The 12,247-nt window shown below is 37.7% G+C and overlaps 1 long non-coding RNA gene across 3 annotated transcripts in view; it reads right to left on the bottom strand.

Annotated features, from left to right (window-relative positions):
* Nucleotides 1-7,991: 7,991 nt before the first annotated feature.
* LOC306642748 overlaps nucleotides 7,992-12,247 on the bottom strand; it is a 47,307-nt gene continuing 43,051 nt past the window's right edge. The window contains exons 3-5 of one of the 3 annotated variants that reach the window (XR_013758664.1): nucleotides 11,770-11,875; nucleotides 11,393-11,540; nucleotides 7,992-9,464 (exon numbers count right to left, since the gene is read on the bottom strand). This is a non-coding gene — a long non-coding RNA (uncharacterized lncRNA). The remainder of the gene's footprint in view (nucleotides 9,465-11,392; nucleotides 11,541-11,769; nucleotides 11,876-12,247) is intronic. The other 2 variants (XR_013758665.1, XR_013758666.1) reach the window with 2 other exon arrangements.

The raw sequence follows: 12,247 nt of genomic DNA, 5'->3' as shown, positions 1-12,247 counted from the left end.
TAATGCCACTTTCCCTGTGCATACAGAGAGTCCTTGCCCTTGTACTGTGTCAGTTTATGGGGTTTATGTTTGTCACACTTTTACAGAACATCTGGCATGTCTTAGGATATCCACCATGTTTGTGAGAGCATTATTGGCAAGCTGATGTTTCCTCTTAAAACCCACAACTATGCCCTAATCTGGAGAAAATAACAGGCTAAACTAGTGCTATTCAAGGCTGCCAAGTCAAGGAAACAGTCTGACAGTTCTTCCCACCATTAAACAGGGATCTCACATGTGTGGAGAAGTAGGTATTCTCATGATGCCATGTTAGGAATACAAATGAATATTTAGCCATGATCTCTATTATCTCTTATTTGTGGAGAAATAGGTATTTTCATGCTTCTGTTAGGCACATAAATGAGTAAGAGCATTTAGAAATAATTATATTGGGCTGTATGTATGGTTTTGGCTCAGTGGTAGTGCACTCACCTAGAACACATGAGGTACTGGGTTTGGAGAGGAAAGTGTGGAGAGGGGTATTGGGGTAGGAAGGATAGTAGAGTGAATCTGACATTATTATCCTATTTACATATATGACTACATGACCAGTGTGATTCTACATCATGTACAAGAATGAGAAATTATACTTCATTTATATATGATGTGTCAAAATGCCTTCTACTGTCATGTTTAACTAATATAGAACAAATTTAAAAAAACAAAATAGAAATTATGTTAATAGAAATGATTATAACTAAAGTTGCATATGTGTATATAAGTATATGTAGTATATAGTATTTGTGTGTTTATACATATATATGTACATATATATATATGGTGTTAGCAGGGTGTCAGTTATACTATTATTTGTCATAGAAAAACTGATAAAGAATCAGTGCTTCCATACTGAGGAAGTTTTGGGGCATCCACAGAGTGAAACACCCAGCAAAATTTTTTTGAATATTAAAAATGCAATCATAGCAATATATTTTTCTGCAAAGATGCCTATATTCATGGAAAAGTTGCATTATAAAGATCATAATTGGAAAGGAACCTCTTTTTGGTATATCTCCAGCTGTTTATCCAGAAGTTTCAAAGGATAAAGATACATCTTTTTGATCCTATCACATAGAGCTTTCTCCTCACAATAGTGATAGACTTCACTTTCTGTCTAGAGGCCCTCAGTATCCCTTTATGCTGGGAATGTCTCCTTTTATACACAGACATCCAGAAAGCTCTGTAGGATGGGCTTGGCCCACACAGTCAATTCCATTTTTCTATCTACTTCATTTTCTCCATGAAATTAAATACAATAAATATTTTTAACATATGATATATATTACTATTATCAATCTGTATGCAGATTTGTTTACATTTTTTATCCAAATAGTTCTATTTCTGGATATGAAATTTGAAATAAAGCACAGAAGAATTTATTCATTGAAATTACTCTGCATCTCTCATTGGCCTGATTCCTACCCACAGTAAAATCTCCAGCTATTCCTACAGAAAAGTAGTGCAAATTAAGAATGGGAAGAGGTGTAAGCCAAAGAACAAGGTAATAGTGTGGTCTTAGAACAAATGTATGCATTTATCCACATGATAGCCCCAATAGGAGAGGTGCAAATGCATTATAGATGCACAGGCAAAGGGCAAGCATGTCTCTCAAATGAACCCTGTATTTCTAGTCAGATGTCTTCACTTCCAGGATAGATAGATCTTCCAAACAAAAACCAAGCAAGGAAACCATAGAACAAAATAATCCAATCAATAACCTAGACTTAAAAGACATATATATAATATTCCATCCATCAACGAGCAGATTCACTTTCTTCTCAGTGGCACATGGAACCTTCTCCAAAATAGACCATATATTATGCCACAAAGCAGCCCTTAGGAAATGCAAAAAAATAGAGATACTGCCTTGTGTTCTATCAGATCATAATGGACTGAGAGTAGAAATCAATGACAAAATAAAAAACAGAAATTACTCCAACACCTGGAGACTAAGTAATATGCTATTGAATGAAACATGGATAACAGAAAACATCAGGAAGGAGATAAAAAAATTCTTAGACATCAATGAGAATGATGATAGAACGTATCAAAATCTCTGGGACACTATGAAAGTGGTACTAAGAGGAAAATTCATTGCATGGAGCACATTCCAGAAAAGAATGAAAAGTCAACAACTAAATGAACTAACATTACAGCTCAAAGCCCTAGAAAAAGAGGAACAAAATAACAGCAAAAGTAGTAGAAGACAGGAAATAATTAAATCAGAGCTGAAATCAATGAAATTGAAACAAAAGAAACAATTCAAAAAATTGACAATACAAAAAGTTGGTTCTTGGAAAAAGTAAAGAAAGTAGACAAACCCTTAACCACACTAACAAAGAGAAGGAGAGAGAAAACTCAAATTACTAAAATTCATAATGAAAAAGGAAATATCACAACAGACACCACTGAGATACAGAACATAATGAGAAGCTACTTTGAAAATCTGTATTCCAACAAAATAGAAACTACCGAAGACATTGACAAATTTCTAGAGACATATGCTCCTCTCAAGCTGAACCAGGACGACACAATTTAAACAGATTAATATCAAGCGACCAAATAGAAGAAGACATTAAAAACCTACCATCCAAGAAAAGCCCAGGACCAGATGGATTCTCAGCCGAGTTCTACAAGACCTTCAAAGAAGAACTCATTCCAATACTTCTCAAAGTATTCCAGGAAATAGAAAAGGATGGTACCCTACCAAACTCATTCCATGAAGCTAATATCACCCTCATACCCAAACCAGGCAAAGAAACATCAAGGAAAGAAAATTTTAGACCAATATCCTTGATGAATATAGATGCAAAGATCCATAAGAAAATATTGGCAAACTGTATCCAAAAACATATTAAGAAAATTGTGTAGCACGATCAAATGGGGTTCATCCTGGGAATACAAGGATGGTTTAACATCTGTAAATCAATAAACGTAATCCATCATTTCAATAGACTTAAGGATAAGAATCATATGGTTATTTCAATTGACACAGAAAAAGCGTTTGACAGAATACAACACCCCTTCATGCTCAAAACACTAGAAAAAACAGGGATAGTAGGAACATCCCTACCTGAACATTGTAAAGGCTATTTATGCTAAGCCCATGGCCAACATCATTCTTAATGGAGAAAAACTGAAAGCATTTCCTTTAAAAATGGGAACAAGACAGGGATGTCCTCTTTCACCACATCTATTCAACATTGTCCTTGACATTCTAGCCAGAGCAATTAGACAGACTAAAGAAATTAAAGGGACACAAATAGGAAAAGAGGAACTTAAGCTGTCACTATTTGCTAATGACATGATTCTATATTTAGAGGATCCAAAAAACTCCTCCAGAAAAAAAAAAAAAGGTAACATACTAAATCAATCGTATTTAAATGCCACATTAAACTAAGCAAAGTGTTCCTCACTGTTTTCCCAGGGATTTGAGATTTTTGAGGCAGGAAAGTTGCAAGTTCAATGGCAGACTTGGCAATTATAAAGGAAATGATAAAGGGAACTTACCAATGATGCCATTGGAAAGATTTGGGCTTATAGGTATTCATCACTTTATAGGGTACCAATTACCCATGTATATATAAATCAATAAATGAATGAGAGATATCCTGGGATATAAGGTACATATTTTCCCCATATTCTAGATAGTGAGGATGTGAATATTGCCTCCTGGGACACTTGGTTATTGTGTTTTAAAGTTCTTATCTTTTTCTTTATAAAACTACACACAATGGAGGGTCCAATCCATTATGTCAGAGCCCTGTCCATTCTCCTGGGAAACACTTATCTCCACTCCAGTCAGTCTAGTCTCCCTGCATCCTATTCCACACAATCCCATAAGACCTGCCATGGCACTAATCTCAGCGACTCACTGAAGAATCTCTAATGACTCCAGTGAGGCTTTCATCTCTTCTTTAGTAAGGTTGTTATACAGAGGTCACTATAACTTTCACAAGGACCTAGACCAACAATTACTGGGACCTCTCCACCTCCTGAGAGAAAATTTGGAGAGCAGGTATGAATAAATTAATGGAAACGTTTTTTTAAGGATGATGAGAAGATAGGGGAAAAAAAGGAGAGACAAAATATTTTTAATTTTTGAAGTAGATTTCAAGTATGTTTGATACGTCTTGTGTGCATGCCCACATGTGTGTATGGTGTACTGGGACTAGATCCAGGGCCTTGCACATGCTTGGCAGTTGCTCTTCCACTGAATCTTACATCCCCAGCCTTGCTTCACACGTCTTAAATAACAAAAATAATTAATTGGCAGAAAGATTGTGATAAAGTTTCATAAATAAGAAAATTCATAAACAGAGTCAAAATGATAGTTTAGAAACACATTTACTAAGAATCATGTCCATATACATGAAAAAATTGCACATTAAAATATATAATTTTAAAATTTAAACACATTTTAAATATGCAAAGTTATTGTTTAAAATGTTAATAGAATTGTGAACTGATTATACATATAATGACCATGTAATCAGTGCTTTGAAAACACATTCACAGTGTATATTTATATAAAAAGAAAAAGATCAAGTCAAATTATATGATGGTGTGCTTTTGTATGTGGGTATCCCTATGTGTTCATGTCTCATCCTTCTTTAGAATAATTATTCTCCCATAATGCTGAACAGTTTTCTATTCAGTTCACACAGGGGCTGGAGTTTCAATACCAGGGTGAAAGATCCCAGGGTGAGCATAAAGATAGCAGGATCACCACCAATGTGTGGGGAAGACCAGAAAGATATAACCTGTACAAAGAAATCAAGGCAGTCTCTTCACTGCTCACAAATCCCTTACCTCTGTCCAAGTCTCCTGCTGGACGTAATCACCCCTATAATTCTGACTCCCTTCGCCAGGTGGCATCATTCTCAATCTTCTCCAGGTCATTTCTGCTCAAGGAAAAGGCATTGTTTCTTTAAACAGAAACAAAATATTTCCTCAAAGTAGATTATAAAACAACGAAGAGTGGGACCTCAGTTCTCTCTGAAAATTCCCAACATGTATGAAATAATTGAAAGAACACATGCAAAGTTTTATTCCCTGCTTACTCCTTTGTGTACATGTCATAAATTTGTGAAATATATATTGAGGTCTAGTTTGTGCTGGACACTGCCATACCAGTTCTGTATGTGCATCCCACACAGTCACTATCTCCATACCTGCACAACAGGATATGCTCAAAAAAATTAACATGGATGTTGAAGCATCTGCCATGGTATATGACCTTACGTGCACTCTACTCCAGGCAAGATGAATCTAACAGTCATGCTGAATCCTGGAAACTCAACATCTGAACAGGAAATAATAAAGCTGAGGGGAGAGGATGATATTTAGGAAACAGAGGCACCTAGTGCTAAAGGGCTACCTTCTCCTCACTCACAGATAGGGAGTGAAGGACAAGGAAACATTCATGGGCTCCTGTCTTGGCTTTTCTCCCAGGTAGGGAACTACAGGCTCTTCCTTTAGACCTTTGCTAGAACAAGGTGGTGGACTGCTAATCTGGTTTTATGTGCTTTTCCCTACCAGGGAGGCCCCTCCCAATAAGTATTCTGAGGTGACATGGATTTACTGACTCATGTAAGACCTCTTCTCACAGTTGGGAACATGGACCTGGAGCCACAGAGACAGAAAAGATGAGCGACCATAGTTTTAAAGACAAGCTCAGGCACAGGAACTCTGTCTAAACACCTAATTCTCCTGATTTATTGAAATGTGATTTTCACAAACTTTTCACATGACCTTCACCTCCCTTGGTTCTCCTTGCATAGTCTGTGAGGAAGTAGGCATTCACATTCAGTGCACTAGGCAATGTCAAATGGTACAATCTCCATGGAGGGGATTTGATGCTATCTAGTCATAATACGCAGGCATATACTCTTGGAACCACAATTGTGACTTCTAAGAATCTATCCCAAAGATACAATGCAAAAAGGCCAAAAGAGAATTCACAAAAGCAGTAGTCTAGAAATATCATAAATACCCACCAACAGGAGGCTGGTGAAATAATCTAAGCTATAGCAGTGCAATAAGAAACTGAAACCGACATGTGGCAATTCAAACTTCATAACTGAATTAAATTATAATTCAGCTCCTCAGTCACACTCACCATGATACATGTGCTCAGCAGCCACAGGTAGCCAGTGGCAATCATCTTGCACACTTTTCAGAGAGAATGTTCAGAAAGAGAGCACTTCAATTTCCTAAGAAATTTCCATTGGACAGTGATGGGGTAATTCTAATATACAAACCATATTTGATTATATTATTAAAATTTGAACAGTTGAAACCACAACTGCAAAAAATGATTATTTGTATGGGAATGGTGAAGCAGCCCAGGATGGAAGATTATGTTCATTCTTTTAAAAACATAATAGAGGGCCTGGAGTTTTAGCTCAATGGTAGCACACTTGCCTAGCACATGTGAGGCACATGGGTTCAAGCCTCAGCACCACATAAAAATAAATAAAGGCATTGTGTTCATATACAACTTTAAAAATTAAAAAAAAAATAGGTGTATCCTGACTTCTAGCACTGAGAAGGATAAGAAATAATGAGCAACTCAGGAGCACTCAGCAATCCTGACACCACGCTGACAGAATCCTCTAAACCATTTCCTACTAAGAGGAGCCAGGCCCTCTTGCAGAAATGGTTGTTTCCAATTCTGGATTTGAGATCCTAGTAGATGAGTATGGACCAAACTATTACAGTAGAGAGTCTATCAAAAGGAATTAGTGACCAAACTGAAGGGGTTCCTACTGGGCAAATATTTCATTTTGAACATGACAAAATTAATGAACATAATGGATTAAAACACATCAAATATATAAGCATCAATTAGTCCATGATGTCACTAGGAATAAAAATTAAAACAAGCAAACAACCTTGGGTTTTCAACTTTGAAGGATTCTGGGGAAACAACTCATTTTTTTCCTGCATTGAAGTTATACATAATAGTGTAGTTCATTGTAACATATTCAAAAATGCATCGAAAAATCTCTTCATTTCAGTCCCCAGTATTATCCGCTTTTCTTGCTTCCTAGTTCCCCTGAGCCTCTTCCTTTATTGTTCTTCTTCAATTTATTTATTTATTTTTAATTGGTGCTTTACAGTCACATATGAAATTGGAAAGCATTGTGATATATTCATGCATGCACGTGGCATAATTTGGTCAAATATCTTCCCCAGTTCTTCGTTTTTCCTCCCCTCCTCCTTCCTCCTTGGTCCCCTTATTCTAAATACTGTACTTTCTTTTATTTTTTAATTACATAAGCATTTAGGATCACACAATAACCACACAGGACATCACACTGCATGGGTTTAGGAAAGTTGGTCTTCCTTTTGAGTCAGTGGATCGCCGACATCCAGAGTGGGGAAGTAGGTGACATGGGTCTGGGATCCGTTTGTCTGCCCACATGTCAGGGGAGGATCAGTCCCCACCGTGGGGCACTCACATCCTCTGCTGAGTACAAAGAGCTGGAGGCAGGACCCTGCTCTGGAACCAGAGCAAGTAATTCCCCTTTAGAATATCATGATGCTCACTATGGTCGCCATAATGACATCCAGTATCTATGGCAACACAGATGCACTGGCCTGACCCCTACTCCACACAAACACACTGGAAAAGATGCCACACATCGCTCTGTCTCCATGCCTTTCCTTGAAAGCATAACATCTGCACACTTCAGACTACCACCCAAGGAAGCACACTGATTAAGGCAAGCAGATTGAGGCACAGGAAATAAAACTGCTCAGGTTGTTGAAACAAACAATGTCTCTGTTGTCATGACTCTCATTTGCTTTAAAAGTGATGTTAGGAGAGTACTATAATTAGACAAAAATGCAGGGAGGTGTCCTAGGCTCTGAGAGATGAGTTATTCCTCTACAAGTGATCCTGCCAAGCAGTTAGCCACCTGTGGCATAATATTAGACACTTTAAAATCATGTGTCCGAATGATTTGGAAGTACCAAAAAAGTTATTTAAGAAACCTGAGTCATTTCAGGGAGGCAGGGCTACCAAATTACACTTATTTAGTATACTGAAACTTATTCAAATTAATTCCCCTAGATATTGGGATATACTAGAAAATTTGTTTCCTCCATTCCTGATCTTTTCTTCTATGTGAAAGGGCATCCAAGACAAAAGTGGTTCTAGCCTATCTATTGTACACTTACTCCTGTCACCAGAATCACTTACCCAATTACTGAGTTTGGAAGAACAATGTCTCACACAGCTCAGGCCTTCTCCCTTCAAAACTCTTGTTTTGCCTGTCACTCAAGTGTGGGTCTTACAATGGGGCTATAGTTTTTCTCCCCTTTTCTGGTCTCACTGGCTTCACCACCTATTTCCTATAACCTGCACCAAAATACCACCCCAGCACCAAGTCTGAGCTCTAGATCAACAAAGAAACATTACAATAGAATGAAGAAGAGCAACCCATTCACTCTAATCCCTATAAAGATGATACTGGAGAAAGTTGTTTAGGTCTGTAGGCAAGACACTTCTTAATGAACTCCAGAAATGGACAGCCTTATGGGTCAATAGTGCTATGTCAGGACAATGAAAAAGTCAAGCACTGTAATGCACATCCTATCACTTGTCTGAAGGAAAATTCTTCACCCATGCTCAAGGAATCCTGAAGATAATAAAGGACTTCCTTATGAGGTTATCCATGTATCTGGAGTCAGTGTTTCAGAACACCTTCTTTGAGAAACAATTTTCTACATAAATAGATACCCTTTGTTCTGACTGTGTTCTCTCCTAGAAACCTTGTAAATATATTGCTTTCCAGTGGCTCATGGAGCCATGTGTAACATCAGACCATCAATTCCTTAACTATCATGACTGCAGTAGATGCTCATCTTATGGAGAGGGGTTGGAATTAGTTTCCAAATTCCAAAAGTAATGTAAAAGTCATATATCATGAAAATTCCTTTGGAAATCTCTTTACAAAAGAATTCAGAAAATGCTCAGAACTTGATATCCACACCCAAACAAACCTGCAGATTATAACCAAAATTATAACGAAATCCTACCAAATCTTCAAGGATAAGAGAATCCCTATATTATGCAATGAGAACAGACCATTCAAAAGAGTAAGAATATACCTAGACTGCAATTTTGTGATTTCCATTGTGCTTAAAGCTCCCAAACAGTAGCCACTTATTTTCATTCTGGATTCTTTGTATTGAGGGGGATAATTTGGGTATTTTATTTTCTCTATGTGGTGTCTGTCAAATGCCTCTCCACATGGTGTTGTCACCTCTGTCATCTGGAGGCTCCACTCATCTGGGACATCCAAGAGAGTTCATGTCCATGGATGATGTGTGATGCTGTCATTTTTGGAGCGCTCAGCTGAGGTTGTTGACTGGAGCACCTTGGTTCTACCCTGTAGATTTCTCCATGTGCAGGCCTTCCAGATAAAATACACCTATTAGAAATGAATTCCAGATAAACCACTAATACTTTTAGTATAATTATTTGGCATGCAATGTAATTTTGTGTTGGATTTTAAAAATCACCTGAGCATTCTGTATTTTTATTTGCTACATCTGACAATTCTATATGATGGCTTTATAATATAAACTTGTCTATAATAAGAAGTTTAATGATCATGGGAGATGACAGTTCCACTGGGGCAGGTCTAGGAAAAATAAGATGATCAAATAAGAAATAAAGATAAAATCTACTACCAAAACAAGAAAAAATAAACTCCTTGAAAATACTGATAAAAGCTGATGGGGGTGGGAGGCTGTGGTTGTATCTTAGTGTTACAGCACTTGCCCAGCATGTGGGAGAAACTGAGGTCAATCCTCCACACCACGCAAAAATAAATAAATAAGATAAAGGTATTGTGTCCACCTACAACTAAATTTTTTTTTTTTAAAAGCTGAAAGCTGGTTGGTGGGATAAAGGAAATAGGCACTTACCTACAATGCTGGCACCAAATGGGCATATCTGTTTTTGAGGCTCATATTTTTACAACTTAATGACCTGACTAGCTTTCTGAATCAAAAATCCAATTTCCACCAACAAGGAAGTCCTGGTGAGGGTTTAGAAAAGACATATCAGGGTAATTTCATTGTGTATTCTGGTAAAGAGGCCTAGGCTGAGGGGGCTGGCCAAATTGCCACAGGATTTCTCTGCTCCAGGGAGGAAAGATAGTTACTGTTTATAAAGCAGATTCTTAAGAGGTCTTCAGTTTCTGGATTTAATCTCAATGCAACCCTACTACATGAATATGTTTTGAGTGCAAAGCATGTGCTCCTAGCCACAGAGTTGTGTGTCAAGCAGGTTGCTCACCAGGCCCATTGCCAAATCCAGGGAGAAACCTGCCAACCTGGGCACCTTAAGTGATTGGTGGCAGATCCTCTAGTAAATGTATTGGGACACATACAATTGAGGAGGTTAAAATCTATTCTTCCTGTGTTAATCCTCTCTGAAGCAGGGACCCATGCTTAGTGCTCCCTCCCCTACACTGAGTGGAGGTTTATGACAGGACTGGAAGCAGAAGCTGTCTGAAGCCAGTGTTTCTTCCATCCTTTATGGAAATTTAAACTTATGGGGAAAAATGAGCTGCTTGGAACTAGTGGGGAGAAAAGGACCTCTAAGGACATAGAGAGAGGGAGAGGAAGGGATATTATCTTCAGACAGAGATGGAACTGGATGCGTACAGTTCACTCTAAGACCTGAGTACAGCTTCCTATCAATATTTGGAGACCTCTGGGTGGTTCACAAATGCTGTGCATCCAGCCATGAGAAAGAGTCTCCTTTTCGGATGGAAGGATGGATGGAGCATGGTCAGGAGGCCTGAAGACAATGAGCTAGCTAGGGAAATGGTCATCTCTACCACAGGAGTGCAGACACATGACTGATGATGGCAGAGACCACACTAGCCTGTGTCTTGTGGGTAAGTTCCCACAACCGAGTCTGTTAAAGAACATGCATGTTATAACTGGTGTCCCTGAACTTTGAAATCTCTTTACTAAAGTGTTCCAAGCAAATATAAATTTACCTACTTTACTATATCTTTGCAAATAATGAGCTTTGCAATATTATTTGCTAATGTGATACATTTTGCTGAAATTTTAGATTGCTTTTTAATTTTCCTTATATTTCCATATAAATGGCCTGGGTCTAAGTACATTTGTGCTACTCCAACAAAATTACCTAAGACTGGGTAATTTATAAACCACAGGAATTTATTTCCTCACAGTTTAGATTTTGGAAAGTTCAAGATCAACCTGCTGATATCTCGTGAGGCTATTTTTGCTACCTAATCACATCACAGACAGTGATATGGCAAGAAAGAGAGAAAGAGCAAAAGGAAGCCAAACCCACTTTTATACTGAACCCACTTCTGTGATATCAGCAGTGATCCATTTATAAGGGTAGGGACTTAACATTTCAATCCATTCTCCCAGGTTTCACCTCCCAATACTGTGATAATGGCAATCAAATTTTGACATGGGTTCTTGAGGGGACAAACCTGAAAAACATAGAAGCATATTTCACATGTGAGTTTCTAAATGCAATGACAATGGTCCCACTTTATGTCTTGTAATGTTCTAGAATATTTTTTTGTGTTTGAAAACAAAAACAAATCTATGATTTTGTGTTTCTATTGCACTGCCTTTAAATGGATAATGCAGGGCCATGAAAACATCTTACATTTTGGGAGAGAAAAAGACTGTCAACTACTTTGTGTAGATACTTACCTACATCCAAGAAAGAAGCAAATGAGGCCACTGTCAGCTGCTGTATTCTTAGGTCTAGTCTGCAGAAAACTTAGGGTATGAGCACAAGTATGGTCATGCAGTGTGGCTAAGATTGTAAAATCAAAAAGATATCATGCCATTAGAGAAATCTCAGAAACATTTTAAGAGAAAAAAGTGCAAAAGGGCGCCAACTTTATTTTGCCACTTACAGGTATATAGTTAAATGCATTTTGATATAATGTGCTCACAATGATTCTATGAGGAAGGCATCATTTTTCCCAATTTGTAGATGACAAAATCAAACACACTGACAAACAATAAATAATCCAGAGTCATCTACAAAACTGGGATTCTAATTCTTACCTTTCCCTAAGGACACTCAGTAGATTCTCTTATACATTGTAACCATCTAGGACTTACAAACCTGTCATTTTAGTATTGTGCTCTTGGGGGTATTCATTCAAAATCCTTGTAACTT

The sequence above is a fragment of the Sciurus vulgaris genome (genome assembly GCF_902686455.1).
Source record: "Sciurus vulgaris genome assembly, chromosome: 13".
NCBI classification, from domain to species: Eukaryota; Metazoa; Chordata; class Mammalia; order Rodentia; family Sciuridae; genus Sciurus; species Sciurus vulgaris.
This window is presented reverse-complemented; position numbering and strand designations above follow the sequence as displayed.